The sequence below is a fragment of the Protomyctophum bolini genome, assembly GCF_963924005.1.
Source record: "Protomyctophum bolini genome assembly, chromosome: 5".
Lineage (NCBI taxonomy): Eukaryota > Metazoa > Chordata > Actinopteri > Myctophiformes > Myctophidae > Protomyctophum > Protomyctophum bolini.
In genome coordinates, this window is record NC_137866.1 from 50,868,498 (window position 1) to 50,883,404 (window position 14,907).

Below are 14,907 nucleotides of genomic sequence, written 5' to 3' on the forward strand. Positions count from 1 at the left end.
AGTGTCACACCCAGTGAAAGCGTGGAAGACAGGGAGAGTCAGGCACTTGGCAGGAGTCATTGTGGCAACGATTTGGTGAATAGCAATGTATCGGAAGCTTGGCCCAACACCAAAGGCAACCCAGAGCTCATCAGGAGCCATTTTGCTAAAATAAGCCACTGCCAATACAACCACATCTGTATCAACTGTACGTATGGTGACCTTCTTACACCCCTTCTGCACAGCATCTGCCACATGCAGAAGTAGCCGAGTGTCAGCCTCCTCTTGCAGACATGGGGCAAGGCAGGTCACACATGAGTCAGCAGGAGAGCAGAGGACTCCACTTCCATCTGTTGCATACAGTTCCTTGCCTTGTGTGACAGGCAGACGAATGGCTTCTCGTGACAGGAAAGAAAACAACTCTGTTTTGTTTCCATCACATCGAAGGAAGTCCTGCCAGTTCTTGGGCATCATATTGAGGGGAGCCACTCTTATATATATAATATATAATATATTCTCGATGTCTCCATCTCTTGTTTGACACGAGATGTACAGCCTTGAAAAAAGACCACAGTCACTCTTCAGTGCAGCAAGTTGTGCCTTCTCTTTTGATTTGACCTTGACAGGTGGCCTGCTGAACAGTGGCAACATATTCTTTGGAAGAGGATGTGTGATAGGTGTTGTACACTTTTGAAGCCTTTCAGTCACAAACTTGGTGTACTGCTCCTCACCAAGGGTATCAATTCCTCTTACAGTGTCAGCTATTTGGGTATCCACAATGTCTCTTGTGTCAATGACTAGAAGATCCTGGCTGTGTTCTAGAAAGGGTTTTCCCATCTCTTGCAGCACTGTCACGAGTGCTTGGACCTCCTTCAGGAATGTGGCTTGTACTGCAGGTTGCTGCTCATGGTGTCTTGAGTCACTAGGTTCACACTGTTGCGTTGTTGCCTGTTCTTCAAACGCTTTAGTGATCCTTGCAATTTCTGGCCCAGCTACCATCCAGCGTCTCAGTGCTCCTGGATTCCCAGTCCATTCAATTGCCCCCCCAGAACCTAGCATTATTCTGTTCATGGCACTGGTCGATTGCCATAGCAGAGAATTTGTTGGTGGTTTTGTGCACCACAAAATGTCCTGACATGAACTCTGCAAGGACATCTGGGTGTCTGTCCTTAAGAGCCATCATGTCCCGGATGTGCACGGGCAGCCACCTGCTGTAGTGTGTATGATCTAGGGCAAACATCCAGTGCACAACCTGTGTTAGGCATTCCACGTACAGCTGGAAGTTGCCTTCTCGAATGGACCTGGTATACCATAGAAGGAGGAGCTCCAATGACAAGGTCTTGTACCAGTAGTCAAAGTGAACACTGGCCTTTGCTCGCTGAATACACCACTCCTCAAAAGATACACTGTCAGGTGGCATGGCATCATCAGATATGCATTCGGCATTGTAAGCTTGTTGTAGGAGTGTATAGAGGCTTGCAGCCGTGACCTGGTGTGCATGACGGGTCTTGGTGACATGGTTAGCATGTATGAAGGAATTGGCAGTGCCCGAACTTGCAATGTCAGCCTGGACCAGGGCATTGGTCCAGCCACTGTCTTCAAGCCAATCACCCAGCGTCTTCAACATGGCCATTTCGATGTGTAGACCACCGAACATAATCACAAATTGATCTTCTCCATGGGTGTCTGGCCAAGTCCATTGCACTTGTTTAGCAAGAGCAAACAGTGGTTGGTCAACAGCAACGACAGGAATCTGACCAGGGTTCACATGTTGAACTGCTCTTCTGATGATGTCCATAGAGTGGCGAATCATTGCTACTGAATGTGCATTGTCAAGAAACAGAGGCAACAGTGCATTGATTGCTGCAGGTGGGATTACAGCTTGCTGAGCATCAGCATGGTAGGCAATATTCCTGCCAGAAGTTGTCTCTCCTGCAGACTGCAATGTTAGCCTAGGCTACTCATCATGTCACCCACCCTACTGACAACTCTAATGTAATTAGCTACTGATAGAGGGCCACCTGGAACTGGTGGTAGTTCTGATCCTAGATAAAAATAAAATAACCACACATCACAGTTAATAATAACAGAAAGTACAAAGGTATAGAAGAACATTTTGGGGCACATGGATACAATTAAATAAATATTTATTGTCTTTTTTTAGATATTTTTTACCTTGACCTTAAAATAAATGCCTTTTCTTGAATTCTATTGATCTCAAAAGTATCACCAACTGACTGGGCACCCAAAGATTAGTGGGAAATGACACCTTAAATGTTCTTCTACTGTGTTTGGTTCCAAAGTTAAGCATTTTTCAATATTTTCGGCAGCCATTTAGAATTTGACCTCTACCGGGCCTCAGGGGTCAAATCTGACTTGACTCCACATCTGAAAATACACCTCATGATATCATCTAACTATGGTAGAAGTTTCATGCTTTTTTGAAAAAGTGCACAATAGCTCTTGTATTGGGGTATAAGCCGCTGTACTAAAAGAGGACGAGTGTGGCTACAAAATTACCGAAACCCATTTGTGTAAAGTGAATATTTTGGCAGTGAGGACGATTTGTTCTGAAAATATCGCTACAGTCTTCACAGTGGCTTCTCCCTCTGTCCGGGTCTCCGTCTGAACCACGACAAAGTCGATTGCCTCGTGTGCTGTTTGACGTTTAAATCGTGTTTCTACGTAACAGTATGCCAGAGCAATGTGGCTCCAAAGTAACATGTTGTTTTCAGTTTTTACCCGCGTTTCCCCATTGACTTTGAATGGGGATTTTTCGCGTTGTTTATTGCGAATTATGTCGGCAAGGTAACGCGAATCGGAAAGAAAAGCACAAGCACACCATTCCCGGCCGAGCCGCACGTTTTGATGTATATATTGCTAGGCTTTGCTAAACAGTGCGGCCGGCCATAGAGGTCAAAGTTTCGCGTATTGATTATTATTACGACGATTAAGTATGTGTTGCGGATTTCAACCTGTGTTTCTGCCATTGCATGGCAGGCACCCAGAATGAGAACGAACAACCAATCAGCGCCAAGGCCCGTTTTCAGCGTCATCACACAGCGCAACACACAAAACAACAACAATGGCTATTGGTTGAGGGAAATTCTAATCCCCTCCCCCTTGAAATCGCTCAGACAGGAGACAATGTCAGACTGAAGCTTCAAGAAAGCTACAGTCTGATAATCAGGCTAGCTGTGATGTGAGTTTTGAACGAGAGCTGACTGTCCAGGACAACACCAAGATTCCTGGCTGTTGGGACAGACGTTACCAGGGCGTTGTCTACGGAAATAGTTAGCTCCCACATAGGGCAGGACTTAGCTGGGAAGAAGAGAAGCTCAGTCTTGTCTGGGTTCAGCTTAAGGTGGTTGGAGGACATCCACTGTGAGATGTCAGCCAGGCATGCAGTGATGCGCTCTTCCACCTGAGTGGCAGAGGGGGGGAAGGATAGAAACAGTTGTGTGTCATCGGCGTAGCTGTGATAGGATATATTGTGAGCAGAGATGATAGTGCCAAGGGATTTAGTGTACAGTGTAGAAAAGGAGGGGAACAAGTACAGATCCCTGTGGGACCCCAGTTTGGAGGGTTCGGGGGGATGATAACAGACCTTTCCAGGAATAGTACATATGTATAGTATAATATAGTATAGTATGTATAGTTTGTAAGTTTCATTATTATAGATACTGTACGTTACATTCTTAGCTTACACATTTCATGATAACTCCTTTTTATGAATGTGATATATGCCATGCTTTTGTTATTGCTTAATGTAAATCGCTCTGGATTAAGCAGGTGGGACGAGATCATTTCACGACGGACGACGTAGGTCGCGACGTATTGTTTTACGCCATGGCATATTCTTCAATATGTCGCAGCGTAAACAATAATTCGCCACAGCGTTAACAATAAGTTGCGGCGTGAAGACTCGTCGCGACGTATTCTTTTACGCCATGGCTTATTTTTAAATACGTAGCAGCGTAATAGGAGTAATAGGCGTAATAGGTTGACTTTTTTTTTTTTTTTGCCTGCTGTGGTGCAGGTTATTTATCCTAGTAGTACAAATCTTGAAATTAATGTAGTCTCTGCTAGTGTAGCGGTTAGCGCTCTTGCCTTTGGAGTCACTGTTCCGTGTAGGAGCGAGTTAGAACCTTGCACATGGCAAACTTTTTTTTTAAATAAAATATTGTGTATGTATACAGTGTGTGTGCGTGCGTGCGTACACAGTGTGCGTGCGTGTGTGCGTGCGTGTATGCGTGCGTGCGTGCGTATACAGTGTGTGTGTGTGTGTGTGTGCGTGCGTGCGTGCTTCATCGTATTTATTATTATTTATATTTATACTTCATCGTATTTATTATTATTATTATTTTATCTCTTTTCCTACTTGGATCCGTAGCCACTGGCACTGCCTGGTTTGTCCATCTGTACCTGCATGCATAGATTGATTGCTCAGTAGGGCCAGTAGGGCCAGTAGGGCCAAGTTAGGGCCCTAGGAAGGAGGGAGAAGGAAGGAAGGAAGGAAGGAAGCAAGGAAGCCCAGTAGGGCCCAGTAGAACCCAGTAGGACCCAGTAGGACCCAATAGGGCCCAGTAGGGCCCAGTTAGGGCCCTAGGAAGGAGGGAGGAAGGAAGGAAGGAAGGAAGCAAGGAAGGAAGGAAGCAAGGAAGCAAGGAAGCAAGGAGTGTGAGTGTGATTGTGAGTGTGTGTGTGTGTGTGTGTGTGTGTGTGTGTGTGTGTGTGTGTGTGTGTGTGTGTGTGTGTGTGCCACTCGACTCCTATACATCATTTAGCATACCAAGTACCCCAATTGCATTGCACACACACACACACACACACACACACACACACACACACACTCACACTCACACTCCTTCCTTCCTTCCTTCCTTGCTTCCTTCCTTCCTTCCTTCCTCCCTCCTTCCTAGGGCCCTAACTGGGTCCTACTGGGCCCTATTGGGTCCTACTGGGTTCTACTGGGCCCTACTGGGCTTCCTTGCTTCCTTCCTTCCTTCCTTCTCCCTCCTTCCTATGGCCCTAACTTGGCCCTACTGGCCCTACTGAGCAATCAATCTATGCATGCAGGTACAGATGGACAAACCAGGCAGTGCCAGTGGCTACGGATCCAAGTAGGAAAAGAGATAAAATAATAATAAATACGATGAAGTATAAATATAAATAATAATATTAATAATAATAATAATAATAATAAATACAATGAAGTATAAATATTAATAATAACTAGAAACAAAATTTCAAGAAATTTTACTGGGTGCCTGAAGCTCGCCAAGTCTGTGCAGCATTTGAGCCACGGACCACCATTTGATGACATTTAGCCTCTCAGAAGGGTACATTTGGTTACATGTGAGCCAGGTCTCCCCATTGACTTTCAATGGGGTATTTTGTCTAAGTTTATTGCGCATTATGTTGCCACCAACATTATAATGCTAACATGCTAATACTAACATGCTAACATGCTAGCTGCTAACATTTGAATGCTAACATGCTAATGCTAACATGCTACCATGATAACATGCTAATGCTAACATGCTAACATGCTAATGCTAACATGCTAACATGCTAATGCTAACATGCTAATATGCTAACATGCTAATGCTAAGATGTCTGAGCTGTAAGGGTCCATTTGGTTTCGTTCGGGGGGGCGGCCCGGTTCCGGCGAGCCGCCCTGCTTCTGAAACGGTCGAGAAATGACAGAGTTACGCGTTTCCCCGATTTTCTCCATTGTGTGTGTGTGCGTGCACATGTGTGCATGTGCGTGCATGTGCGTTTGTGTTTGCGCGTGTGTGAGAGGTGGTCAACTTGGTCTAAGTGCATGGAGCAAGTTTCAAGACTGTAGCATGTTGCAAACAAAAGTTATAGCTGTGTAAAGGCCAGCCAATAGGAATACAGAGGGGCGGGGCTTAAGCAATTAAGCCATTACAGCTTGTTCCTCTTGATGGTCTACAACATGTTGTAAACAATAGTTAGAGCTGTGTAAAGGCCAGCCAATAGGAAGACAGAGGGGCGGGGCTTAAGCAATTAAACATTTACAGCGTGCTCCTATTGGTGGTCCAAGTCCATGGAGCAAGTTTCAAGACTGTAGCATGCTGCAAGCAAAAGTTAGAGCTGTGTAAAGGCCAGCCAATAGGAATACAGAGGGGCGGGGCTTAAGCAATTAAGCCATTACAGCTTGTTCCTCTTGATGGTCTACAACATGTTGTAAACAATAGTTAGAGCTGTGTAAATGCCAGCCAATAGGAAGACAGAGGGGCGGGGCTTAAGCAATTAAACATTTACAGCGTGCTCCTATTGGTGGTCCAAGTCCATGGAGCAAGTTTCAAGACTGTAGCATGTTGCAAACAAAAGTTATAGCTGTTTAAAGGCCAGCCAATAGGAATACAGAGGGGCGGGGCTTAAGCAATTAAGCCATCACAGCTTGTTCCTCTTGATGGTCTACGTCCATGTACCAAAGTTTGAGGCTGTAGCATGTTGTAAACAATAGTTAGAGCTGTGTAAAGGCCAGCCAATAGGAAGACAGAGGGGCGGGGCTTAAGCAATTAAACATTTACAGCGTGCTCCTATTGGTGGTCCAAGTCCATGGAGCAAGTTTCAAGACTGTAGCATGTTGCAAACAAAAGTTATAGCTGTGTTAAGGCCAGCCAATAGGAAGAGAGGGTTTGTGTGTTGGTGTGTGTGTGTGTGTGTGTGTGTGTGTGTGTGTGTCCATTTGGTTTCTCTCAGGGGGGCGGCCCGGTTCCGGCGAGCCACCCCGCGTCTGAAACGGTTGAGAAATGACAGAGTTACGTGTTTCCCCAATTTTCTTCATTGACTTTCAATGTGTGTGTGTGTGCGTGCACATGTGTGCATGTGCGTGCGTGTGCGTTTGTGTGCGCGCGTGTGTGAAGGGTGAATCATTAACAATGTATCAATTTCAGCTGGGCTAGTCTATGCAAATGCCACCACTATTGAAAGTTAACCCATTCTGAACGGGAACCCCTTTTTTTTTGTTATGCTGAATTTGTTCAGATATACGGTCCGAACAAATTGCTCTAGCGCAAAAAGTAAAAGTCGAATGCGATTTTTGTTTTCGCCGTGAGTGACCCGAGACATTGAGGTACGCCGTGTGCGATCGTGGTATTGGTACGATAAAAAACGTGGTTATAAGAGCGAGTTAAGAAATTGTGTTTGTGATGAAAAAATTGCTGACTCATTCAGGCAGTTAACATGGCGTTTCATGACACATTATGATGGTACACCTGTCGCTTTCAGGGCTGTAGTTCACGTACCATATGAATCTGGGCTGTGGTTGTGACATTGGGTGAAAGAGGACGAGTGTGGCTACAAAATTACCGAAACCCATGCGTGTAAAGTTAATATTTTGGCCGTGAGGACGATTTGTTCTGAGAATTTCGCTACAGTTTTGACACTGGCCCCTCACTCTGACCCGCTCTCTCTCTGGGCGTGCGACACTCTAAGTCGAGATTTTTGCTCAGACCACACACACTTTGAACTGCGATAGCGGGCAAACCGTGCAACGTATTAGAATTCCGTCTGAACCAGGACAAAGTCGATGGCCTCCTGTGCTGTTTGACGTTTAAATCGTGTGTCTACGTAACAGTATGCCAGAGCAATGTGGCTCCAAAGTAACGTGTCGTTTTCTATTTTTACCCACGTTTCCCCATTGACTTTGAATGGGGATTTTTCGCGTAGTTTATTGTGAATTACGTCGGCACGGTAACTCGAATCGGAAAGAAAAGCACAAGCACACCATTCCCGGCCGAGCCGCACGTTTTGATGTATATATTGCGGGGCTTTGGTAAACCGTGCGGCCGGCCATAGCGGTCAAAGTTTCGTGTCTTGATGATTATTCTGGGTGCCTGCCATGCAATGGCAGAAACACAGGTTGAAATCCGAAACCAATACTTAATCGTATTCAAGACACGAAACTTTGACGTCGCACGGTTTACCAAAGCCCCACAATATATACATCGAAACGTGCGGCTCGGCCGGGAATGGTGTGCTTGTGCTTTTCTTTCCGATTCGATTTACCGTGCCGACGTAATTCGCAATAAACGACGCGAAAAATGCCCCATGCAAAGTCAATGGGGAAACGCGGGTAAAAACAGAAAACGACACGTTACTTTGGAGCCACATTGCTCTTGCACACTGTTACGTAGACACACGATTTAAACGTCAAACAGCACAGGAGGCCATCGACTTTGTCCTGGTTAAGACGGAATTCGAATACGTTGCACGGTTTGCCCGCTATCGCAGTTCAAAGTGTGTGTGGTCTGAGCAAAAATCTCGACTTAGAGTGTCGCACGCCCAGAGAGAGAGCGGGTCAGAGTGAGAGGCCAATGTGAAAACTGTAGCGAAATTCTCCTAACAAATCGTTCTCACGGCCAAAATATTAACTTTACACGCATGGGTTTCGGTAATTTTGTAGCCACACTCGTCCTCTTTCACCCAATGTCACAACCACAGCCCAGATTCATATGGTACGTGAACTACAGCCCTGAAAGCGACAGGTGTACCATCATAATGTGTCATGAAACGCCATGTTAACTGCCTGAATGAGTCAGCAATTTTTTCATCACAAACACAATTTCCTAACTCGCTCTTATAACCACGTTTTTTATCGTACCAATACCACGATCGCACACGGCGTACCTCAATGTCTCGGGTCACTCACGGCGAAAACAAAAATCGCATTCGACTTTTACTTTTTGCGCTAGAGCAATTTGTTCGGACCGTATATCTGAACAAATTCAGCATAACAAAAAAAAGGAGTTCCCGTTCAGAATGGGTTAACTTTCAATAGTGGTGGCATTTGCATAGACTAGCCCAGCTGAAATTGATACATTGTTAATGATTCACCCTTCACACACGCGCGCACACAAACGCACACGCACGCACATGCACACATGTGCACGCACACACACACACACATTGAAAGTCAATGAAGAAAATTGGGGAAACACGTAACTCTGTCATTTCTTCGGGACCGGGCCGCCCCCCTGAGAGAAACCAAATGGAGACACACACACACACACACACACACACACACACACACACACACACACACACACACACACACACACACACACCAACACACAAACCCTCTCTTCCTATTGGCTGGCCTTAACACAGCTATAACTTTTGTTTGCAACATGCTACAGTCTTGAAACTTGCTCCATGGACTTGGACCACCAATAGGAGCACGCTGTAAATGTTTAATTGCTTAAGCCCCGCCCCTCTGTCTTCCTATTGGCTGGCCTTTACACAGCTCTAACTATTGTTTACAACATGCTACAGCCTCAAACTTTGGTACATGGACGTAGACCATCAAGAGGAACAAGCTGTAATGACTTAATTGCTTAAGCCCCGCCCCTCTGTCTTCCTATTGGCTGGCCTTTACACAGCTATAACTTTTGTTTGCAACATGCTACATTCTTGAAACTTACTCCATGGACTTGGACCACCAATAGGAGCACGCTGTAAATGTTTAATTGCTTAAGCCCCGCCCCTCTGTCTTCCTATTGGCTGGCCTTTACACAGCTCTAACTTTTGTTTACAACATGCTACAGCCTCAAACTTTGGTACATGGACGTAGGCCATCAAGAGGAACAAGCTGTAATGGCTTAATTGCTTAAGCCCCGCCCCTCTGTCTTCCTATTGGCTGGCCTTTACACAGCTCTAACTTTTGTTTACAACATGCTACAGCCTCAAACTTTGGTACATGGACGTAGGCCATCAAGAGGAACAAGCTGTAATGGCTTAATTGCTTAAGCCCCGCCCCTCTGTCTTCCTATTGGCTGGCCTTTACACAGCTCTAACTTTTGTTTACAACATGCTACAGCCTCAAACTTTGGTACATGGACGTAGGCCATCAAGAGGAACAAGCTGTAATGGCTTAATTGCTTAAGCCCCGCCCCTCTGTCTTCCTATTGGCTGGCCTTTACACAGCTCTAACTTTTGTTTACAACATGCTACAGCCTCAAACTTTGGTACATGGACGTAGGCCATCAAGAGGAACAAGCTGTAATGGCTTAATTGCTTAAGCCCCGCCCCTCTGTCTTCCTATTGGCTGGCCTTTACACAGCTCTAACTTTTGTTTGCAACATGCTACAGTCTTGAAACTTGCTCCATGGACTTGGACCACCAATAGGAGCACGCTGTAAATGATTAATTGCTTAAGCCCCGCCCCTCTGTCTTCCTATTGGCTGGCCTTTACACAGCTCTAACTTTTGTTTGCAACATGCTACAGTCTTGAAACTTGCTCCATGCACTTAGACCAAGTTGACCACCTCTCACACACACACGCAAACTCACATGCACGCACATGCACACATACACACATTGAAAGTCAATGGAGAATATCGGGGAAACACGTAACTTTGTCATTTCTCAACCGTTTCCGACGTGCTCGCCGGAACCGGGCCGCCCCCCTGAACGAAACCAAATGGACCCTTACAGCTCAGACATCTTAGCATTAGCATGTTAGCATTAGCATGTTAGCATGTTAGCATTAGCTTTATCATGTTAGCATGATAGCATTACCATGTTAGCATGATAGCATTACCATGTTAGCATTAGCTTGTTAGCATGCTAGCATGTTAGCATTAGCTTTATCATGTTAGCATGATAGCATTACCATGTTAGCATGATAGCATTACCATGTTAGCATTAGCTTGTTAGCATGCTAGCATGTTAGCATTAGCATGTTAGCATTCTAGTATCTTTAGCATGCTAAAGATGCTAGCATGCTAACAAGTGTTTGGGAGGTAGTTGGGAGTGGTTGGCCCAGCCTGGTTCCGGTCACACCTTGAACTCGAAGATGCAGCAACACCAAACCTCGGGGCTATCCACCTAGCATGCTGACTGGGTTAAAAAAAAAAAACAATGTCAGCAAAATGTAGACAGTAATTAGGCTTAGAACCTTTAAGTGAGCTGGAAATTGAACCATCTTGTATTTCTGCTTAAAGGCCTGTCTTGGTTTAAAGCCCACTCACCACGACAAGGTGCAGGCCGAGAGTGGGGGACACATGAGGGTGGGGGAGACACGGGACAAACATAACAGGGGGGTTCACGGGACAAATAAAGCTCAAGGCATAGGGTTAGGGTTAGGGTTAGGGTTAGGGTTAGGGTTAGACCTGGCTCACATGTAACCAAATGGACCCTTCTTGAGGCTAAATGTCATCAAATGGTGGTCCGTGGCTCAAATGCTGCACAGACTTGGCAAGCTTCAGGCACCCAGTAAAATTTCTTGAAATTTTGTTTCTAGTTATTATTACGATTAAGTATTGGTTGCGGATTTCAACCTGTGTTTCTGCCATTGCATGGCAGGCACCCAGAATAAATACGATGAAGCACGCACGCACGCACGCACACACACACACACACACACTGTATACGCACGCACGCATACACGCACGCACACTGTATACGCACGCACGCACACACACTGTATACATACACAATATAGGCTAAAAAAAAGAACATTTAAAAAAAAAAGTTTGCCATGTGCAAGATTCGAACCCGCTCCTGAGGAGTGACTCCAAAGGCGAGAGCGCTAACCGCTACACTAGCAGAGACTACATTAATTTTGAGATTTGTACTACTAGGATAAATAACCTGCACCGCGGCAGGCAAAAAAATAAAAAAAAGTCAACCTATTACGCCTATTACTCCTATTACGCTGCGACGTATTTAAAAATAAGCCATGGCGTAAAAGAATACGTCGCGACGAGTCTTCACGCCGCGACTTATTCTTAACGCTGTGGCGAATTATTGTTTACGCTGCGACATATTGAAGAATATGCCATGGCGTAAAACAATACGTTGCGACCTACGTCGTCCGCCGTGAAATTATCTCGCCGTCTCTCGGATTAAGAGCGTCTGCTAAATGCCTAAATTGTAGTGCACTGAGCGCCCAGCCTGAGGTCAGAGTACGTCCAGGACGGGTGGTCACAACACACGCTGCTGTTAAAGGAAGATCAGCATGAACATAAAGCTTGTCAATGTACGGAGGCACACAGTGCTGTAAAACATCAATAGAGGGTTGTGTTGGGACTCTGGACATGACAGTAACACTGACAGTGAAAACGTAACACTGGTTTCAACACAGCCATCTTTTTAGAGTAAATTGTGCTTCAATATGTTGACAAGCTTCATGGAGATGCTAATTTTCCTTTCCAGCTCGATTTGGCACCTGCCCATAGAGCCAAAACTACTAGTAACTGGTGTACTAACCATGGTATTACTGTGCTTAACTGACCAGCCAACTGGCCTGAGCTGAACCCCAGAGACATAAGACTGAACAATACAAATTCATTTACGGCTGTTATCAAAGCAAACCTGGGCTTCCATAACACCTCAACAGTGCCACTGGCTGATCACCTCCATGCCACGCCCCATTGATTAAATGATTTGTTCAAAAGTAGCCCAGACCAAGCATTAACTGCATAGATTAATATACTTTTCAGATGGTCGACATTTCTCTTTTAAAAATCTTTTTTTGTGGTCTCGTAAAATATTCTAATTCATTGTGATAGGATTTTTTTTAATTTTCATGAACTATACGCCAAAATCATCAAGATTAAAACAAAAAAAGGTTTTAAATACTTTACTGTATGCACAATGCATTGAGAATATATGAAAGTTTCACTTTTTGAATTATATTACGGAAGAAAATTAACTTGTGCTAATGCTCAGAGGTGGACAGTAACTAAGTAAATTTACTTGAGTGCTGTACTTATAGATTCTGAGGATCTGTACTTCACTTGAGAATTGTATTTATGATACTACTCTATTACTCTTATACTCAAGTACATTTCCAAGACAAATGTTTTATTGTTTACTCTTTAGTATGTCTATAAGAAGGCTGTAGAGTACTGGGTACTTTCAAGGAGTTGCATTGGTCACAGTAAAACTGTTTTGTTGCAAGGAGTTGCATTGGTGTGACATGTCCTTAAAACTGTTTAGTTGCAAGGAGTTGCATTGGTGTGACATGTCCTTAAAACTGTTTAGTTGCAGGTAGTTGCATTGGTGGTGGAGTCATTGTAAAACGGTTTAGTTGCAAGGAGTTGCATTGGTGGTGGGGTCACCGTAAAAATGTTTAGTTGCAAGGAGTTACATTTGTGGTGGCGTCACCGTAAAACTGTTTAGTTGCAAGGAGTTGCATTGGTGTGACATGTCCTTAAAACTGTTTAGTTGCAAGGAGTTGCATTGGTGATGGAGTCACCGTGAAACTGTTTAGTTTAATTGGAGTTGCATTAGTGGTGGAGTCACCGTAAAACTGTTTAGTTGCAATTGGAGTTGCATTGGTGGTGGAGTCACCGTAAAACTGTTTTGTTGCAAGGAGTTCCATTGGTGTGACATGTCCTTAAAACTGTTTAGTTGCGAGGAGTCGTGACTAGCTGCATTGGAGCGGTTTGGGCTTATACAGTAGGTAGAGTGGAACTGGATTCACGCCTGTTCTGCTCCGTAGCGTTAGGTTAGAAGGACCAGAGCTGGATTCACACCTACTCACTGGCATCAGGCATTAGTTAGTTTAAGTTAGAGTGGAACTCTTAATGGCGCGACCATTTGGCATCGGGCTGCGCCGCGCCACGCTGTGACAGACAGACAGACAGACAGACAGACAGCTGCTGCACGCATGGGGGCTGTTAGAGAGAGAGAGAGAGAGAATGAATGTGAAGGTGACAATGGATTCAACTTTATTTGACTGTTTGTTTAGCTGTGGGAGCCGACACGCTGTGGACTGATCCAAAATAGCCATTTATTGAAATGTGGTATCATTTATTATTACTGTCCCTCTAGACTGCAGTGGTTTTCAACCCTTTTCATATCAAGGACCATCATTATGTTATGATATATAGCGTCTCAGAGCCAAGACTTAGAATATTGTGTTGTCGTTGGATAAGACTTTGTCCACGCCCAATGTAGTCTTCAAATTACACCTTAACGGTTAAGGTGTAATTTGAAGACTCATTAAGGCTTAACCCATTCTGGACGGGAACCCCTTTTGGTATTTAAAGAAGAGCACACAAAAATAATAGTGTAGCAGAGTGGCTCACAGCCTGATGGTGGCGCTATAGTGTAACAGAGTGGCTCACCGCCTGATGGTGGCGTTATAGTGCCATCCCATTGTGACGAAGCACATTTCAATGTTTTTCTGCTTTATTTGCGCCAAATGCATGTTATTATTTATGTGAAGAAAGGTAACATGTGATGCTGAGTATTTAAATATTATCTTCTGTTTCTCAAGTATGGTAATGGGCCTTGTACAGGGGTGAGTGACAGCTGTCTGTGATTGGTTGATTGTCACCACCCAAGGTTATGAATAGAGGGAGTGACACAGGGGGACAGGAGATCGCACAACAAACAGAGTGCAGGCCTGCACAGAGGAGGAGAGGCGCCAGATAGCGTTTACAGTACGACCGCGATTTAAGGTGTAAACAAGCTTATCTGCAGCCATTGTCGTTGTAAAGAACAGTCGAGCCCAGCGGACTGGGCATCACGGGTGCCGCTGCCGAGGGGGATCGGAGTTGGAACGGAGGATAACCAGCCGGCGAGTGGAGGCTATCAGGGCTACTACGACTGCTACCGGTGAGACCGTTCCGAGGTTGTTCTGTGGATTGGATTACAAATATAGGGGTACCCCAAACACTTTCTTATTCATCTTGGATCGTTTTTTGGAGAAGAGGAACTTTGTGGTGCGTCGGAAGTTTGGGACAATGTTATATAGACGCTCGCGTGCGCGCGCCTCATCTTGAGGGGGACGCGGACATTATTATTTGCTGACTTTGGGGGGCTTTGAGAAGTAATTATTGTTTGTGGGTTTAAGTTTGTATGCTTGTTTATTTTGTTTAATAGGGAAAGAGACAGGGAGAGGCGTTACTAGCGAATTGTACTGTACTGTAGATTCTGTCA